This window comes from Balaenoptera physalus, assembly GCF_965194825.1.
Source record: "Balaenoptera physalus genome assembly, chromosome: 11".
Taxonomy (NCBI): Eukaryota; Metazoa; Chordata; class Mammalia; order Artiodactyla; family Balaenopteridae; genus Balaenoptera; species Balaenoptera physalus.
In genome coordinates this window covers 106,077,977-106,096,169 of record NC_138896.1, presented here as the reverse complement: position 1 = coordinate 106,096,169, position 18,193 = coordinate 106,077,977, and the positions used below count along the sequence as shown (strand labels likewise).

Here is an 18,193-nt window from a genome sequence, read left to right as displayed (position 1 = left end):
TTTAAAAAAAAAAACAAAAACGCAGCTACAAAATGGCCTGGACACTAGTCAAGTTTGTAAATATATAACATCCCATTGGTGTGGGGTAGAAGTAAAGTGGGGGAAAGAAAAGAACATTAGGGAGGTAGGATTGCTTTTTTCTTTTCTTTTTTTTTTTAATTTATTTTTTATTTTTTATTATTTATTTATTTATTTATTTTTGGCTATGTTGGGTCTTCGTTGCTGCGCGCGGGCTTTCTCTAGCTGGAGCGAGCGGGGGCTACTCTTCGTTGTGGTACGTGGGCTTCTCACTGCAGTGGCCCTTCTTGTTGCGGAGCATGGGCTCTAGGCGCGTGGGCCTCAGTGGTTGTGGCACACGGGCTCAGTAGCTGTGGCACCCGAGCTCTAGAGCGCAGGCTCAACAGTTGTGGCACACGGGCCTAGTTGCTCCCGCGGCATGTGGGATCCTCCTGGGCCAGAGCTCGAGCTGGCAGGCGGATTCCCAACCACTGCGCCACCCGGGAAGCCCTTCTTTTTTTTTTTAATTTAATTTATTGAAGTATAGTTGATTTACAATGTTGTGTTAGTTTCTGCTGTACAGCAAAGTGATTCAGTTATAGATGTATTCTTTTTCATATCTTTTCCATTATTGGAAAAGGATATTGAATATAGTTCGTGTGCTATCCAGTAGGACCTTGTTGTTTATCCATTCTGTATACAATAGTTTGCATCTGCTAATCCCAACCTCCCAATCCATCCCCCCACCCCTACCCCAGGGAATGCTTTTTTCCTGTTTTGTTTTTTTCATAACTTTTTTCTCCCCATTCACTTCCACTCAGAGTTTACTTTTTCTTTTCCATTTTTTTTATGGACTATTTTTCTCATATCAGTTGGCAATGTAATGCTTACTTACTCCAGGAAAGTCAGAAAATGGAAGAACCATTGAAATACTCCACTCACAAAGAAACAATCTCTAGAAACACTTTAGAGCTGTGGTTCTTAAACTTGTGGTTTTAACCCAGTTTGCTGAGCCCCACGGGGAATTTCTGATTCAGTAGCTGGGAGTGGGGCTCAAGAATTTACTTTTTTAACAAGTTTCCGGGTGCTGCTGACGTTGCTGGTCCCCAGATCACACTTCGAGGACCACTGCCTTAGTGTGTAGCCTTATAAAGTCTTTCTATGTGTCACACGTCTAGATGCCTCACCAAAAAACTATGAACATTTAGGTGGTTTTTCCAGGAGCATTCTTGCCGCTAAATCTTTGGTGCATCCTTAATTATTAATTACCTGATTAATTAAGATTGTCATCATTATGAATTCATTATCTTAATTATTAAAATTATTAGAATTGTTTCCAAATCCAGAAGTGGAATCATTGGGTCAAAAGACCTGTGTGTTTTTCATGGTTTTAATATACATTGTCAAACTGCCACCATAGAATCTAATGTTTGCCATGTGCTGTGCAAATGTGCCATTTCATTTAATCTCTAAAATTCATTAATTCATTCAGCATATATTCATTGAATGCTATTTTGTGCCGGGTATTTTAGGGACTCAGAGGTGAACAAGACACAGCAATCCTATGAGGTAGAGACTATTACTATTCCCATTGTATAGATGAGGAAACTGAGACCCATGAGATGACTCGCCTATGAAGACACAGAGGGTAGTCGTACCTTGGGGCTGCTTCATCATTTGCACAAAAGAGTCACTGTCGGCTCTAGGCAGCCTCATGCTGCCTTGTTCCTCATGGAAGGGAATATTTTAATTTGGGGTGGCAACTCTTTTTCTGTTTCTTTTTTTTTTCTTTCCATCATGCCCTGGAAAAATCAAATGAGGAAACATCCTGGCATACAGCTTAGGAAATAAAGCTCATCCAACAGCTGCCAGGAATAAAAGCTAACAAAACTTTCTCAACTGAGTTTGATTTTCTACTCTTAAGAAATTAGGTAGAATTTGCCCCCTCTGATTCCAAAATTAGACTTGTTAGGAAAACTAACAAAAAGCATGATGGATGAGTGTGGACATGTAGCAATTCAGTGAGATCTTGTTTTTCACTTTCCTAAATGAACTCTATTTACAGCTGTTGATTGGGTAGCTTAGTGGTTAAGTGCAAATGCTTTGGTTTGACAAAGCAGAAAGTTTTATAATAAGTAAACTATTTTTTTTTTAACTCTTTAAGCTTCAGGTTCCTCATGTGCCAAATACGTCTAAGAATACTTTCTTCAGAGATCTCTATGTAAGAGCCAAAGGATTCAGGGGTAGTGATCACCATCTGTCCCCCTTTTAATTCATGAATCTGACCCAGGCAAAAACCAGGTGTTTCCTGGAGGCTGATACTGAACTACTGCAAACCCAACCACATAGTAGCCCCAACTGCAGTTGCTGTGTTGGATGTGGTAGCTTTGCTAAACATTAGACATAGCTCCAAGTTCATGGTATCCAACCATTGATCTGGCTTATACATTCTTTTACATCCCTAACAGGAAAAAGGACCAGAAACTGTTCACTTTTATGTGGGGCAGACAACAGTACACATTTACTATCCAGCTCAGCCTATGTTAACTCTCCTGCCCTCTGTCCTAACACAGTCAGAAGGGACTGGACCATCTGAACATTCTGCAAAACAGCACATTGTTCCACTCTATTGGTGAAATAGCGTGAAGAGGACTTGAAGAACAAGACATGGTTCCAGAGGGTAGTAGATAAACCGTACAAGAAGTCAAGGACTCTAGAAGATGGTCAGTTAACACTTCTAAGTTTCAGGGGCTCATCACATCAATAGTTTGGGGGGTTCAGTGGTCTGGAGCATGCTGGGACAACCCCTCCAAAGTAAAGGACATCCGATTGCATCTTGTACCTCCCACCATCCAGAAGGAAGCACAGCGTGCTGGTAGACCTCTGCAGGCTGGGGTCGGCGTACCTGATACTTGGGAATTTTTTTTTTTTTTAATTTTATTTATTTTTGTCTGCATTGGGTCTTCGTTGCGGTGTGCGCGCTTCTCATTGCGGTGGCTTCTCTTGCTGCAGACCACAGGCTCTAGGCGCGCGGGCTCAGTAGTTGTGGCACACAGGCCTAGTAGTTCTGCAGCATGTGGGATCTTCCCAGACCAGGGATCGAACCCGCATCCCCTGCATCGGCAGGCGGATTCTTAACTACTGCGCCGCCAGGGAAGTCCTGATACTTGGAAATTTTGATCCAACCTATTTTCTGAGTGACGTGGAAGGCCGCCATCTTTGAGCAGGTCCCGGGCAGAAAAGAGCTCTGCAGAAGAGCCAGGCTGTCCTGCAAGCAGTTCTGCCTCTTGGGCCATAGAACCTGGGAGAACCTATGGTATTAGAGGGAAAAGACGCCACATTTTTATGGCAAGCCCCGATGGGAACATCACAACCCAGATCCCTAGAATTCTGGAGCAAGGCCATTCACTCTGCAGAAGAGAATTATCACCATTTGAGAAAGTCCTCCTGGGGTGGGCCCTGGCAGAGACGGAGCACCTGACCATGGAACATGAAGTGACCCTGCAGCCCCAACAGCCCCTCACAAGCTGGGATCTGTCAGACCTACCATGTCATGAGGTCAGGTGGGTGTGACAACAATCCAAAGTCAGATGGCACATCTTGGATGGGGCACAAGTAGGGCAGAGGGTACAAGTAAGCTGCACAGGCAGATGGCCGAGACCCCCATGTCATCCACCAGCACTGCACCAACACATCCCCTTCATCTCACACCTGTGGCTGCATGGGACCCCCATGGCCACCTGATAAGGAGGGAAAGGGCCAAGCTTAATCCACAGATGGATCTGTTTGGTATGTGGGTAGAAGCTGAAAATGGAGGATGGCCACACTGCAGCCTCATTCCGAAGTGACCCTGAAAGACAATAAATAAGGTGGAATCTTCCCAATGGGCAGGGCTTTGGGCAGTGTATGTGGGCATCCACTCCGTGGACAAGAGAAGTGGTCTGAGGTCAGAATAAATACAGACCTCATGGGCAGTGGGGGAAAGAAGGAAGGATAAATATTAGAAGACTGGGGACAATGAGGTCTGGGAAAGAGGGATGTGTGTGAACCCACAGGGATGGACACAAAGTGTGAAGGTCTTTGCACCACATGTTGGTGTCCATGGAAAGCATTCATCATTGAAGAGGTATTAATCAACCAAGCAGAAAGAGTGATTCAGTTAGGTCAGCAGTCAGCTTCTGTCACTGGCCGCCCCAGCTTTGGCACAATAGCCGCATGAATGGAGGTTATGTGGCAGGGGTAGAGGCTCTGCATTCACTAAGAATGATCTGGCTACTGTCACTGGTGAATGTCCACCTTTCCAGCAACAAAGATTAACATGGAGCTGCCAACATGGCACCACCCTTCAAGGAACCCACCAGTCACTTGGTAGCAGGTTGATTACATTGGACATCTTCTACCAAGAAGCAATTTGTCTTGGGTGGGACTGACACATATTTTGGGTATGGGGTTACCTTTCCTGGTTACACGTTCTCGGCCAATCTAAAGATTTGCAGAGTGTTTGATCCACTGCCATTTGGTCTCAGAAAACATCACATTGGACCAAGGGACTCACTTTACAGCAAAGAAGGTGCAGCGGTAGACGTATGACCATGGGACCCACTGGACTTATCAAACACCACATTGCCCAGGAACTGCTGGTTTGGGGGAGGCTTTGGACTTTTGAGGAATTTGGGGCTAAAACGTACATCCAAGCCGGTCAAACTGGGCCCCCAAAAGATAACAGGTTTGGGGTCTCTCCCCAGCCCAGAAGTATTATCTCATTTCTACCCCACAGACCTGTAAGAAGGAGGTACTTTGGTTCTTAATACTCTCTGACTTGAATCCTTTCTCTCTTCCACACATGCAATAAATTCTTCCTGAAAGCTAATGTACCACCAGGCTCCCTTGAGGACCATTGCCCCAAAGCTGCTTCCCGCAGACCTCCCTGGCCTGCCTGGAGGCTTTCTTGGTCAATACCTGGCAAGACTTCCAGCCCTGTTGGGCCAAAGTCTCTGTCATTCCTTCCCCTTCCAAACATCTGAGCAGACCAAGAGGCTAGCTTTCTAGAGTCACAGGCAAGACATCCTGGTAGGAGGTAGGCTCACATTCAATTTCTCTTCTTCTCCCAGGAGGATTTTAGCTCTTTTCAATCCAGCCGTCTCTAGAAAACTCTATTCTGTGCCCCAAAGGCATGATCCGCAGAATACTGAGGAATGATAAGGTTCCTCAGTAACAACCACTTTCCTCTCGTCTCCTAACTGGATCTGGCTTTCCCGAGAGGTGGTGATGATGTTATTTTGGAGGCGCCGGCTGCACTCAGGCCGCCTTAGAATGCACTGTGTGGCCCCTGGCCTCTGGCTGAACTGACTGGTCCTCTGTGAAGACCATGTTCTCGCAGGCAATAGGGGTGAGGGAAGCAGTCAGGAACCTGAAAACCTGCCCTCCCCCTTCATAACCCCTTTCCCACCCCCCAACCCCGTTCTGTGGATGCTGTTGTGAAGTTTGTATATTAAAGAATTGTTGGGCTTCCCTGGTGGCACACTGTTTAAGAATCCGCCTGCCAATGTAGGGGACACAGGTTTGAGCTCTGGTTCGGGAAGATCCCACATGCCATGGAGCAACAAAGCCCGTGCGCCACAACTACTGAGCCTGCGCTCTAGAGCCCGTGAGCCACAACCACTGAAGCCCGCGGGCCTAGAGCCTGTGCTCCGCAACAAGAGAAGCCACCACAATGAGAAGGCCACGCACCACAGTGAAGAGTAGCCCCTGCTCACCGCAACTAGAGAAAGCCTGTGCGCAGCAACAAAGACTCAACGCAGCCAAAAATAAATAAATAAAATAAATAAATTTATTTAAAAAAAAGAATTATATTAAAAATGTTTGATAGGTCTAAAAAGGAAACACTTTAGCTAGAAAAAAGAGATGCAACTGAGGCACGAACTTGTGAAAAGACACTCTGTGTGGATGGGGCATCCTCTTCCACGATTCACCTTAAACCAAAACTGTGAATGGGTGCTGCCTACAGTACACAGAAGAAGCAGACCTAGGGATCAGCAGGTAGAAGTTAGAGTTATTCCTTTCCTCGTACTCCGAATGAGCCACTGGGAGAATCTGGGCTTCCCATCCTCACAGCTCTAGGCTCTGTAGGTCTTGAGGTCTGGGTTCCCAGCAGGGGGATGCTTCCACCAGGATACACAAGAATCCCACTAAACTTTCAGCTATAGCGGCTACCTGATTGCTTCAGGCTCCTTGTGCCAAGAGAGCAGCAAGCAAGAAGAGGAGTCGCCCTCCTGGCAGGTGAATTGACTGTGACATCAGCAGGAGACAGGGCTGCTGTTACACAACAGGACAGAGACAAATACATTCGACACTCCAGGTGACCCTCTTGAGTGTTTCTTGGCTCTTCTTTGACCAGTTTTGATGGTAAATAGACAGATGCAGCAGCCATAACTAAGATGAGCATGGTGACCAGGGTCTCAGACGTCTCAGGGATGAAGGTCTGGGCTGTCTGGCCAGGTAAGCCACCTTGACCAGCAGAGGAACCAGCTGATGGTTAGGGGGTCTAGAACGGGTAGTAAGGAGGGAGATAATGACCATACCAGCTGGAGTGTGAGAGCTGTAGCTAATTCCACTAACTGTAAGTTTCCCCAGAAAAAGAGATGGATCAGAATCCTGGAGATGTTCTCAGATGGTGTTAACTTATGAAGCAGGAGATCCAGATGGTATGGAACTGTAGTGAATGCTGTGGTGTGCATCCTGACCTCCCGTGGGACCGAGGCACCAGCCATCAGGGGTCTTGACCTTTAACGGATGGGACTGTCGTTTTTTTTTTTTAATTAAAAAAAAATTTATTTATTTGTTTGTTTGTTTTGGCTGCTCTGGGTCTTAGTTGCGGCACATGGGATCTTCACTGCAGCATGCGGGCTCTTAGTTGCGGCATGTGGGATCTAGTTCCCCAAGCAGGGATCGAACCTGGGCCCTCTGCACTGGGAGTTCGGAGTCTTATGAATGGGGCTGCCTTGTCTACATTTAGGACCCCTGCTTGGGGGCAGCTCCAGCCAATGAGTAGCCTAATCAGGGGTACAAGGGCCTGACCCCCCACCATCAATTCAGGACAGTTCGGAAGGTCTAGCCCACTCCCTTGCAGGTGGTGTTCCTGAGAGCCCTCTCCAGTAAAGCTCCTGCATGCAAACCTCCCTTCTCAGAGTCTGTTTTCCAGGGAACCTGGCCCAACACACTATGCACATCCTCAGCCATACCAGTTAATATCAAACTGTCATCAAGATGGTTGTACCAACTTACATTCCTACCAACAACGCCTGAGAGTTCCATTTGCTCAACATCCTTGCCAGATCCTGGTATTGTTAGGCTTTTTATTTATAGCCAGTCTGGTGGGTGTGAAATGGAATTTCATTGTGGTTTGAATTTACATTTCCCTGATGACTAAGGAGGTTGAGCACCTTTTCATGGGTTTACCGGCCATTTGAATTTTCACTTTTTGGGAGCAGCCCCAGCTCCTTTGCCAGTTCTGGTTTCACAGACCCCCTCATTTAGTGCTACCTACTAAGGGAGGGAGTGCAGGATTAAGCCCAAGGAGGACTTAAATGGCTTTCCTGAAGGCCAGCAATCTCAATGGATCCTTCATCCTCCTCTGACTTGACATCTGAGCGGTGTGAGATTTGCTGGACCATTCCCTCCTCCCATCACCTTCTGCTCTTGCCTTCCCTGACAGTGAACAAACCTAGCGTTCTCTGCCTCTCTGGCTGCCCGCTCTCTGTCCCCTCTGCAGGCTCGACCTCTTGCAAAGGCTTAACTATGAATTGTTGGGGCTCCTCAGGGAGTAGTCCTTGGCCCTGTTTTCATCTTACTTTGACCTTCTCTCTCTTTTCCAAATCCCCTCTCCACCCTTCTCCACTCTGCTGTTTTTGGTTTTTTTTGGCCGCACCACGAGGCATCTGGGATCTCAGTTCCCCGACCAGGGATCAAACCTACACCCCCTGCATTGGAAGTGCGGAGTCTTAACCACTGGACTGCCAGGGAAGTCCCCTCCACCTGGCTCTCTGCCTCAGGAAGCCGATTATATGGATACCTTGAGTGGGCTTGCTTGTTCTTTAATATTGGATTGGGTTTTAGTTATTGCTGCATAGCAAGTTATGTCACAATTTAGAGGCTTAAAAATGCCACCATTTTATTATCTCTCATGATTCTGTGGGTTGACTGGGGTCATCTGGGGTCAGTTCTGCTCCACCTGACGTCACATGGGGTAGTCCACTGGGGACTCAACTGGAACATCCAAGATGGCGCTCTCATGTCTAGCAGCTTGGTGGGGATGGCTAGAAGTCTGGCCTCAGCAGGACTGGGAAGCCTGAAACTCTGTCTCTTTCCAAGGCATTTCAGGGCCTCCCCATCTCCCTAAGGCCTTTCCCTCCCACAGTCCTTCTGGTACAAGGGAGCCAGACTTCTTATATAGCAGCTCAGGGTTCCTCAAACTGCAAAAGCTGTAACTGCCAGGTCCCCTTAATTCATGGGCCCCTAGTTGGCACTGCATCACTCTGCTGCCTCTGTTGGTTAAATAGGTCACTGGACCAGGCCAAATATAGCATGGGAAGGGACTGCACAAAGGCATGAACACCGGGAAGCATGATTCCTTCGGGACCATCTTTGGAGACTAGCCACCACAGTCTCCTGTCTCGTCCCCAAGCTCCCTCTCCTGTGCAGAATGAATGTTTTCCCCCACTTTCCGTAACCCCCAAACTCTCATCCTATTTCAGCCTCAAGGGCAGGCCAGAAGTCTGGTTTCTCATCCAATTGTTGATGAGGCACTTGGGCAAGGCTCCTCTTGATCTGAAGACCTGTGGACTAGAGAGAAGTGATCTGCCCCCACGTACCCAACATATAAAGATGAGACAGGAACTGCAGCACCACAATGTACACTCCCATTCAAAAGGGAAAACAGAGCAGTCACAGGTCCATCACAATTCTGAAATTCTTCTGGGTACAATTCTCCATGCTCCATGCTAGGGAATGTATGTTGATTGGGGCCCCGGTCTGCTCCCTGGGAATGGTTCTATTTGGCTCTTGGCTCCACCCTCTGAGTCATCCTTGTTTTACTTAAGAAATGGTTCATGTTTGCCTGATTGCTGTCCTTAGGCAGTTGAGAGTCACGGAGGCTACATTTTGTTTTATAATGTCTCTGTTCCTTTCTTTTTAAATTTTTTTTTTTTTTACCTTTTGACACCCTTCACCCATAAAAGTACATATAATGTGTGTACATATGTATACGTACCTTATATGGTTTTTTTAAAAAAAATAATTAATTTATTTATTTTTGGCTGCGTTGGGTTTTTTTGTTGCTGAGCGTGGGCTTTCTCTAGCTGTGGCGAGCGGGGGCTGCTCTTCGTTGCAGTGCGAGGGCTTCTCATCGCGGTGGCTTCTCTTGTTGCGGAGCCCGGGCTCTAGGCGCACGGGCTTCAGTAGTTGTGGCTCGCATGCTCTAGAGCGCAGGCTCAGTAGTTGTGGCACACGGGCTTAGGTGCTCCGCGGCCTGTGGGATCTTCCCGGACCAGGGCTCGAACCTGTGTCCCCTGCATTGGCAGGCGGATTCTTAACCACTGCGCCACCAGGGAAGTTCCTGTATTTTTATTTGACATATACACACACATGCAGTTGGCCCTCCATATGCACATGCTCTGCATCTGCAGATTCAACCATCCACAAACCGAAAATATTTGGGAAAAAAATTCCAGGAAGTTCCAAAACGCAAAACTTGAATTTGCTGCACTCCAACAATTTTTTTTTTTTTTCCTGCAAAAAGCTTTATTGTTTCCATTTGGTCTGCGGTCTGGGAGAGGACTCCAGGCTGGTTAAAAAGCTGCCTAGTGGCGGCAGGCAGAAGCCCTGGCACCAGGGGGCTGTCAGAGGGGTCGTCAAAGGCCGCTGGGCTCCGCAGGCTCCTAGTCGTTGAGGAAGGTGATCCTTTCAAAGAGATACTCGTCCAGCCCGACCTGGGAGCCGGCCAGCCTGCGGAGGTTAGTCAGGTGGTCGCCCTTCTTCCTGATGAGTCTCACCTCCTCATCCAGGAAGTGGCTCTCCAGGAAGTCACAGAGATGGGGTCTGCGGGGGTAGAACTCAGAGCATGCAGATCCAAGAGGGCTCGGTTCAGGTTCTTCTCCAGGACTGTGGCGACTTCCACAGTGTTCAGGTTTTACCCCACTCATCTTGGGACGGCTTCTGCGTGTCCTGGAAGCGTGTACGGCAGCCACGCCGGTTTTGCATCTGCAAGAGACACTCTGCAGCCTCGCGTTTCTCCCCCACCAACTTGCCCAAGAAGTGGTCCACGCCCTCCAGAGCCACGTGGTCTCGGTGGAACTAGAAGCCCAGAGAGAGCTGGGTGTGGGAGGCGCGCAGGCGCGCGTTGACCGGGTGGGTTGATGGCGGCCTCCACCGCAGGGAAATAATCCTGAGGAACGTGGGAGCTCCGCTGATCCTCAACAAGGAGAGAAACTCCGAATATGGCGTTGGTTGTTCCCTGAAGCCGAGGCTGGCTGAGAGGTTGGTGCCTAAGGTTGTGGCTGGGAAAAAAGTTAGAGGGTGGTTGGAGGCTGGAAGAAGGGGTATCCCTGGCGGTGTTCTGTCCAAACACTGTAGAGGCTAGAGACAGATTCCCGGGACTGCCGGTGCACTGCCCCTCCAACAAGCATTTACACAGCATTTACGTTGTATTTACAGCTATTTACATAGCATTTACATTTTATTAGGTATCATAAGTAATCCAGAGAGGATTTAAAGTATACGGGAGGATGTGCCTAGGTTATATACAAATAGTAGGCCAACGCGTATGTAAGGGGCTTGAGTATCTGTGGATTTTGGTATCCACGGGGGTCCTAGAATGAATCCCCCATGGATACTTAGGTACAACTATATAGATATAATACCTCTGTTCCTCTCAGTCCAGATTAGTAAAATGCAAGCTTTTGTGCATTTCCTATGTATCAAATGACCTGCTCCATTAGGCAAAAGCCACACTTAACATTTCTTTCTGAAACAGACCCTTTGGGCCACATGCAAGCGCTAAGGGGACACGCCTTCAGAGATTCTTAGAAGCCTGTGGTCTAGCTGAGAGGCTGTACCTACGCCATACCCTGAAATGCATCTGAGGTCTCAAGAAAGTCTCTTGTATCTGCATCCTTGATCTCATCTTGACCCGAAGGCCACATTTCACGGGAAGCACCCTGTATTTGATCTTTGCCACCAGGTTCCTTCCCTCCCCCAGGTTCTTATTTCCTTTGAGACTCTTTATTGGGCTGTAGATGTTGGGAATGAGAAACGGTCTTATTTTCCAACCTAACAAGCTTGAGGCAAGAAGCATTTCCCATAGATTCCTCTGGAATATGGAACAGCTCTTTCTTTAGCTCATCCTCTGTCCATCCCTCAGCTGAAGTGAACCAGTTGATTCTTTCAACATTCTGCCTTGAAATCTCCTCAGCCAAAGCAACAAGGCTATGAACTGTATTTTCTGTTTTCCACGTTATTACAGGGAACAGTTTTACTAAATTTTTCTGTCAGTACGTAAGTCGTGTCCCCTTTGGTCAGGCTCCCGTAACAATTTCTCACATTCTTCCACATTCCAATAACAATCTCTTCAAGGCCCCCTAGCCTCTGCCCATTGCCCTGTTCCTAAGCCAATGTCCCATGTTTTCACTGCTGTTTATTGGAGCGCCCGCTTAGATAGCAATTCCTGTATGGGCTGTCTATGGCTGAATAGCAATCACTCCAAAGTCTAAAACAGCGACAGTTTATGATCTCCCAGTTCTGTGGATTGACCGGCTCAGCTCCACATGATGTTGGCTGGGGCAGTGATCCTCCGGAGCCTCCTGCAAGGCAGCTCACTCACGTGGCTGCACCTTGGTGGGGACAGCTCGGAACCTGGGCTCAGCTGGGGCCCTAGGACACTGGGCCTCTCTTCGGTCATTCCTTGGCTTTCCATGCGATCTCTCCTGGTGGTCTCTTCAACAGGGCAGACAATCCAGACAAGTTTCATAAACACTGTCCTAGCTGTGCCCACTCCTCATCTGCCCCTGTTCCCGCCAGAAGGCTCCGACTCTACATCCTTCTGACAGAGCAGCTGTCTTATATGAGCCACCATTGACTGACCACTTGGGATTCGTCTGTTCTCTCCTGGGCTGAGCCCTGTACTCGGGACTTGACATGTATTTTTTCTCTTAATCCTCAAGGCCGTCCCTGTTAGAGATTGCTTCTTCATTTCATGAAGCTGAGAAATGTTGAGTGACTTGCCCAAGGTCATGGGACTAGACAGGGGCAGAGCTGGACTGGAATCCAGGTCCACCTGACTCCACAGTCTGTGCCCTCTTCAGTCCACTGTGCAGACATCCAGGGTCAATCAGTGAACCCCAGAACAAGGTCACCATTGGCTGAGGAGCTTCTGGACTCCTTAGGTATAATGTACGTACACATGATGAAGTTCACGAAGCACATGAATCTTCCATGTATAACCCAGTGATCTTTACAGATGTGCACCCCCAATCAACAAATACCCAGATCAAGATGTATAACACCTCCAGCTCCCTAACAAGCTCCCTCGTGCCTCTTCCCAGTCTATGCTCCTCTGACTTCTATCATCATCCATTAGTTCTGCATATTCTTGAACTTCATAGGAATGAAATCATAGCGGATGGGCTCTTTTGTCTGGCTTCTTAATGCTCAGCATCATATCAGTGAGATTCATTTTTGTCTGGCAGGTTGCGGTAGGTAGTCCCTTTGTCGTGCTGTGTGGTATCCATCGTATGAATACAGCACAGTTTATTTATCTGTTCTCCTCGCTATGGATATTTGGGTTGCATCCAGTTTGGGGCTATTATGAACAAAGCTGCTAGGAACATTCTTTTTTTTTAAAAATAAATTTATTTATTTATTTATTTATTTTTGGCTGTGTTGGGTCTTCGTTTCTGTGCGAGGGCTTTCTCCAGTTGTGGTGAGCGGGGGCCACTCTTCATCACGGTGCGCGGGCCTCTCACTGTTGCGGCCTCTCGTTGCGGAGCACAGGCTCCAGACGCGCAGGCTCAGTAGTTGTGGCTCACGGGCCCAGTTGCTCCGCGGCATGTGGGATCCTCCCAGACCAGGGCTTGAACCCGTGTCTCCTGCATCGGCAGGCAGACTCTCAACCACTGCGCCACCAGGGAAGCCCTAAGAACATTCTTGTACGTGTCCTTGGATGGACTTAAGCACTCGTTTGTTTTGGGAATGTGTGCAGGAGTAGAACTGCTATATGATGTGGTAGGTGTAAGTTTAGCCTTACTAGAAACTTCCAGTTTTCAACAGTGTCTGCTCTATTTTACTTTCCCACCAGCTATGGATGAGAACTCCTGTTAGCAGATTGAGAGAGAATTCACATACCCTAAAATCCCCTCTTTTAAGGTGTATAATTCGGTAGTTTTAGGATACTCACATTTGTACAACCATCACACTGATTCCAGAACATTTCATCACCCCCAACAATGCCCCATGTTCATTAGCAATCTCTCCCATTCCTCCCTTCTCCCCTCCCCACCCTAGCCCCTGGCAACCACTAATCTACTTTTTTGTCTCTATTTGCCTATTCTGGACATTTATGTAAATGGAACCTTACAGTATGTGGCCTTCTGTGTCAGGCTTCTCTCACTTAGCATAATGTTTTCAAGGTTCATCCATGTTGTGGCATGTATCAGTACTTTTTATTGCCAAATAATATTCTATTATACAGTGATACCACATTTTATCCATTCATCAGTTGATGGATATTTGACTTGTTTCTACCTTTTGGCTATTATAAACAATGCTGCTATGAACGTTCTCTTGGGTAGGCACCGAGGAGTGGGATTGCTGGGTCTACCTGGGTTTTATAGGATTCAGGGGAAAGACTCCCTGGTGAAGGAATTTCCAGCATGAAAATAGTCCACCTGTACAGGTGGGCCTCATCTTCTACTCCGCAGCAGACCATTCTCAGCTGGGAGGCATCCAGAATCTCTTCATGATCAATGGCAAAGTTAAAATCTAGATATCTTAGAGGTAGTGTGTAGAACATCCTCTCGGGATTATAAAAGAAGACAGACCTGAAGTCACAGTTCACCATTTCCTAGTTGTGTGAACTTGGGTGAGATACTTCTCTCAGCCTCAGTGTTCTTATCTGCATAATGGACACAAATAACTCCTATTTCACAGGTAGCTCGGCTTCTGGCACTTGGGTGCTGACCAGCATGAGAGGCATGGACCCAGTAAGGGCGAGTCCCTTCCCCCTTTTCCTTCCTTCAGTCAGTTCTTCATGTTCCTGAAAAATGTGCTACTCAGAGCAAAAAAATAACTTTAGGCAGGAACAGTGGCTCTCGACCCTGGCTGTGCATTCAAAGCACATGGGGAGTCTTTTTTAACGTATCAGTGGCCAGACCTACCCGCAGAGGTTCTGATTTAATTCATCTGGGTTAGTGAGCGGGCATTTGTTTTTCTTCAAAACTCCCCAGGTGATTCTAAGGAACATCCAGGGCTGAGAACTACTATACGAAAGGAATTACCTGTGTTTGAGAGGCTGGGAATAGGGATATGGTGACCAGCCGTCCCAGTTTGCCAAGAACTGCCCCAGTTTTAACGCTGAAAATCCTGCATCCCAAGAAACTCCCTCAGTCCTGGGTAAACTGGGCTACCCGTCAAGGAAATGATGCACAAATGTTGATTTGTGGAACTTATATTTAGGATTTTCTTTCAAGTGTCAGGTTTGAAGTCAAAGTACTTTTGAACTTAGGGAATCAAGAGCAGAAAGCTGCCAACTGTACCCCAGCACAGAGTTTGAAATGCACAGGAGACGGAGGACTTGGGGGGGAAGGGGTTAGTTAGGGCAGCACCTCTCAAACCTTGGTGTGCGTGAGACTCATTGCAGTGTCCTGTAAAATGCAGCTTCTGACCAGCAGATCTGGGGTGGGCTTGATACTGTTTCTAACAAGCTCCCAGGTGATTCCCATGCTGCTGCCAGGGACCATGCATGGAGGAGCGAGAGTCTAGAGAGATGTAACTTCTCTCTTACAACGAACGTAACCTTGAGGGAATTCCTTCTTCTTTCAGACCTTTTGATCTATCAGCTATAAAATGGGGATAGTAATACCCACATCACAGGTAACAGCCAGGAGGTTTCACAATAATTTAGAAGTGTGTTGTTGGGAAGAGTCAGTGTGCCTGGCGTGCAGTGGGGGCTGACTGGATGTAAGTCCTCTTTGCATCCTCATCTCCACCCAGCTTTAGCCTCTCGTGCTTGCAGGGCTCTGACTGGTTTCTTAACGGTTAGCAGAGTCCTTCATGGAGAGTGGGCACCTCAAGAACGGTTGCTGACGTGTTCAGAGAGATGCTGAGTAGAGGCAGATGACTGCAAGCCAGCGCCAGGGTGTGCAGCCAGCTACACCTTTAATCTAACCATTTGTATGCCCTGTGGAGGAAAACCTCATTTCATTTAGAGATGATGTTGGAGTCAACAGTTTTTATATCAAGGCAAAAAAAAAAAAAAAAAAAATTAAGAGAAAAAATTGCTACAGGGAGAAATTTTTTTCTTTTTTCTTTTTTTAATTGAGCTGGTAGTGTGGGCAATACAATTCCCTCCTTTTTTAAAAAAATAATTAATTTATTTTTGGCTGCGTTGGGTCTTTGTTGCTGCGCGCAGGCTTTCTCCAGTTGCGGTGAGTGGGGGCTACTCTTCATTGCGGTGCACAGGCTCTAGGTGTGCGGGCTTCAGTAGTTGTGGCTCACAGGCTCAGTAGTTGTGACTCATGGGCTCTAGAGCGCAGGCTCAGTAGCTGTGGCGCACGGGCTTAGTTGCTCCGTGGCATGTGGGATCTTCCTGGACCAGGGCTCAAACCTGTGTCCCCTGCATTGGCAGGCGGATACTTAACCACTGCGCCACCGGGGAAGTCCCAAAATTTCTTTTCTTAATTACTCTTGTCAGAAAGCTGATGTTGGAGGAACTGTTAGAGAAGGAAAGGACGAGACTCATAAATAGCCCTAGAAGCAGAGGCTTTGGAATCAGAAGTTCCTGGGTTTGAATCCTGGCTGTATCAGACACTGTGCTGCATGACCTTGGGTAAATTGCTACCGCTCTCTGACCCTCAGTTACCTCACCTGTGAAATGGAGATGAGGATCCCTGCCTAGTTAGCTGGTGCTGCTTCCCTCCAAACACCGGTATCTGTTACTCATCGCGCCTCTCACTGTCAGCTGCTGGGTGTCAAGGTTCCTCTGGGGAGCCAGGACCATTGAAGCAGTAGACCCATGGGAGCAAGGCTGCAGGCTGGCAGCCTGGGGCCAAAGGGCTCTGCAGGTCCTTCTTTTTATTGTTCAATTTGAGCCAACATTAAACCTTAAGGGACTTTTAATAAAATCCTGGGGTTATAGCTTTTTCAGAAAATGCATTGGATCTTAAAACACTGCAGCCCCTTCCAGCCACGATTTTGCACTCTCCCGATTGCCACAAGCCTTACCCCTTGGAGTACTGACAGCTGCTGACCTCCCCATGCCTGCTGGGCCCCTGAGGACCTTTGCTTTTGCATCTCCTTGCCTTCCCTCTACAATCTGAGGTGCCGGATGGTGGCAAGCTCTTCTGGAGTCCTTATGGTGTGCCAGACGCTGCCTCGAGCACTTTTAACACATTTATCCTCCTGCCCGGCCTATGAGGTAGATGTTATTTTTAGCCTCCATTCCATGAGTGAGGAAACAGGCACAGAGATGCTAGGTGAATTACCCAAGGTCACACAGCTGGGAAGTGGCGGTGCTAGGGGCAGTGCTCCTGAGTGTGTGTGCTGTTAGCCCACTACACACGCTACCTCTACCAGAGACGCTGAGTGCTTGCTTCTATTTGTTCTTCTCAAACTATTGTTTGTTTTCCTGATAATATAACAGATACAGGCTCATAAAAAAATAAACAGGAACATTTAAAGAAACAAGTAAAAAATGTCTCAAACTTTCACTCCCTGCCCCTCCCCAGAAGTAGCATTTGGGGGTCATGTTAGCAGATGGTCACAAATACGTGTTATACAAAATGGGATAATATCGTCTGCATGTAATAAAAAGCTACAATGATGAGAGAATTATCTAGCGCTCACACCACTGGAAGCCATTCAGCTGGGTTCAGATCTCCCAGCCTGTCCTCTGCCTGTGTGACCCTGGGCAGTTCAGCGAAATTTCCGTTTTCCCTTCTGCAAAATGGGAACCTCACAGAACAGGCCTAAAAATTCAGTGAGATAATAGAGGAGAAATGCTTAGCATGGTTCCTGGCAGCCAGTGAGTGCTCCCTAAAAATTCAGTTGTGATTAGGATTATTCATGGCTGACGGATGCTCCTTAGGTCGTGAACCACAGGCCACAGAAGAGCCACATTCTGGCCACGGAGAGAAGCAAAGGGTGAAGGCTGCAGACAGTCTGAGGGTTGAGGGGAGGCAACCAGCGTGAAAGCAAGGCCTGTGGTCATGACCTGGAGGCCCAGGAGCAGTTTAGAAAGTGAGGTGCGTGGGGGCCAGGATATGGATTGTGTACTGGGGTGAGGGGTGAAGGCTGGAGAAGCCGCTGGACTGGCCCTGTGATGGGGAGGACCCTCTTCCGTGGACTGAGTGCACTGGGTCCCCGGGTCTGGATAATAACCGAAGCGCGGAAAGTCGCCCTGCAGTCTCCTCCCTCCAAGTAAATAGGTGTTGCTATTCTAAGCAGGCCTGTGATAAAAATATACTTGCTTTGCTTTGGAAGGTTTTTTTTTTTTTTTTTTTAAGCCGTGAAAATAACAGGGCAGTAGGCTGACTATTTTAGGTTGGGGCCTTTGGCTGGCTTTCAAAGTCACAGCCCAAATGAGATCTATTTACGAAACAGGTCGCACTGCACACTTTGCACGCGTTGATCGTCCGGTAGAACAAGCGCAACTGGAGGCATCTAAGAGACTCTCGGGCCCACACCCGAGCAGCAGAGTTGGAGGAAATCGCTGGCACTGTTTATGCCAGACTGTAACAGCGAGCCCAGCGTCTCTCTCTGGGCCTCTGAGCCCTTCCCCATATGCCCGCCCCACCCCTCCCCCTCCCCCTCCCCCTCCCCTCCCCCCCACCCGCGAGTTCTCAGGGGGCGGAGCCAGCAGTCTGCCCCTCTCTCCACTTGGAATATGGGGAATGCTCCCCACTTTCTCTGTAAATCAGCGGGGTAGGCG

At 47.9% G+C, this 18,193-nt stretch overlaps 1 long non-coding RNA gene across 1 annotated transcript; it reads left to right on the top strand.

Annotated features, from left to right (window-relative positions):
* Window positions 1–472: 472 nt before the first annotated feature.
* LOC309639057 lies at window positions 473–7,877 on the top strand. The gene is made up of 2 exons (XR_014251435.1): window positions 473–6,355; window positions 6,631–7,877. It is a non-coding gene; the product is annotated as an uncharacterized lncRNA (long non-coding RNA).
* The last annotated feature ends 10,316 nt before the right edge of the window (window positions 7,878–18,193 follow it).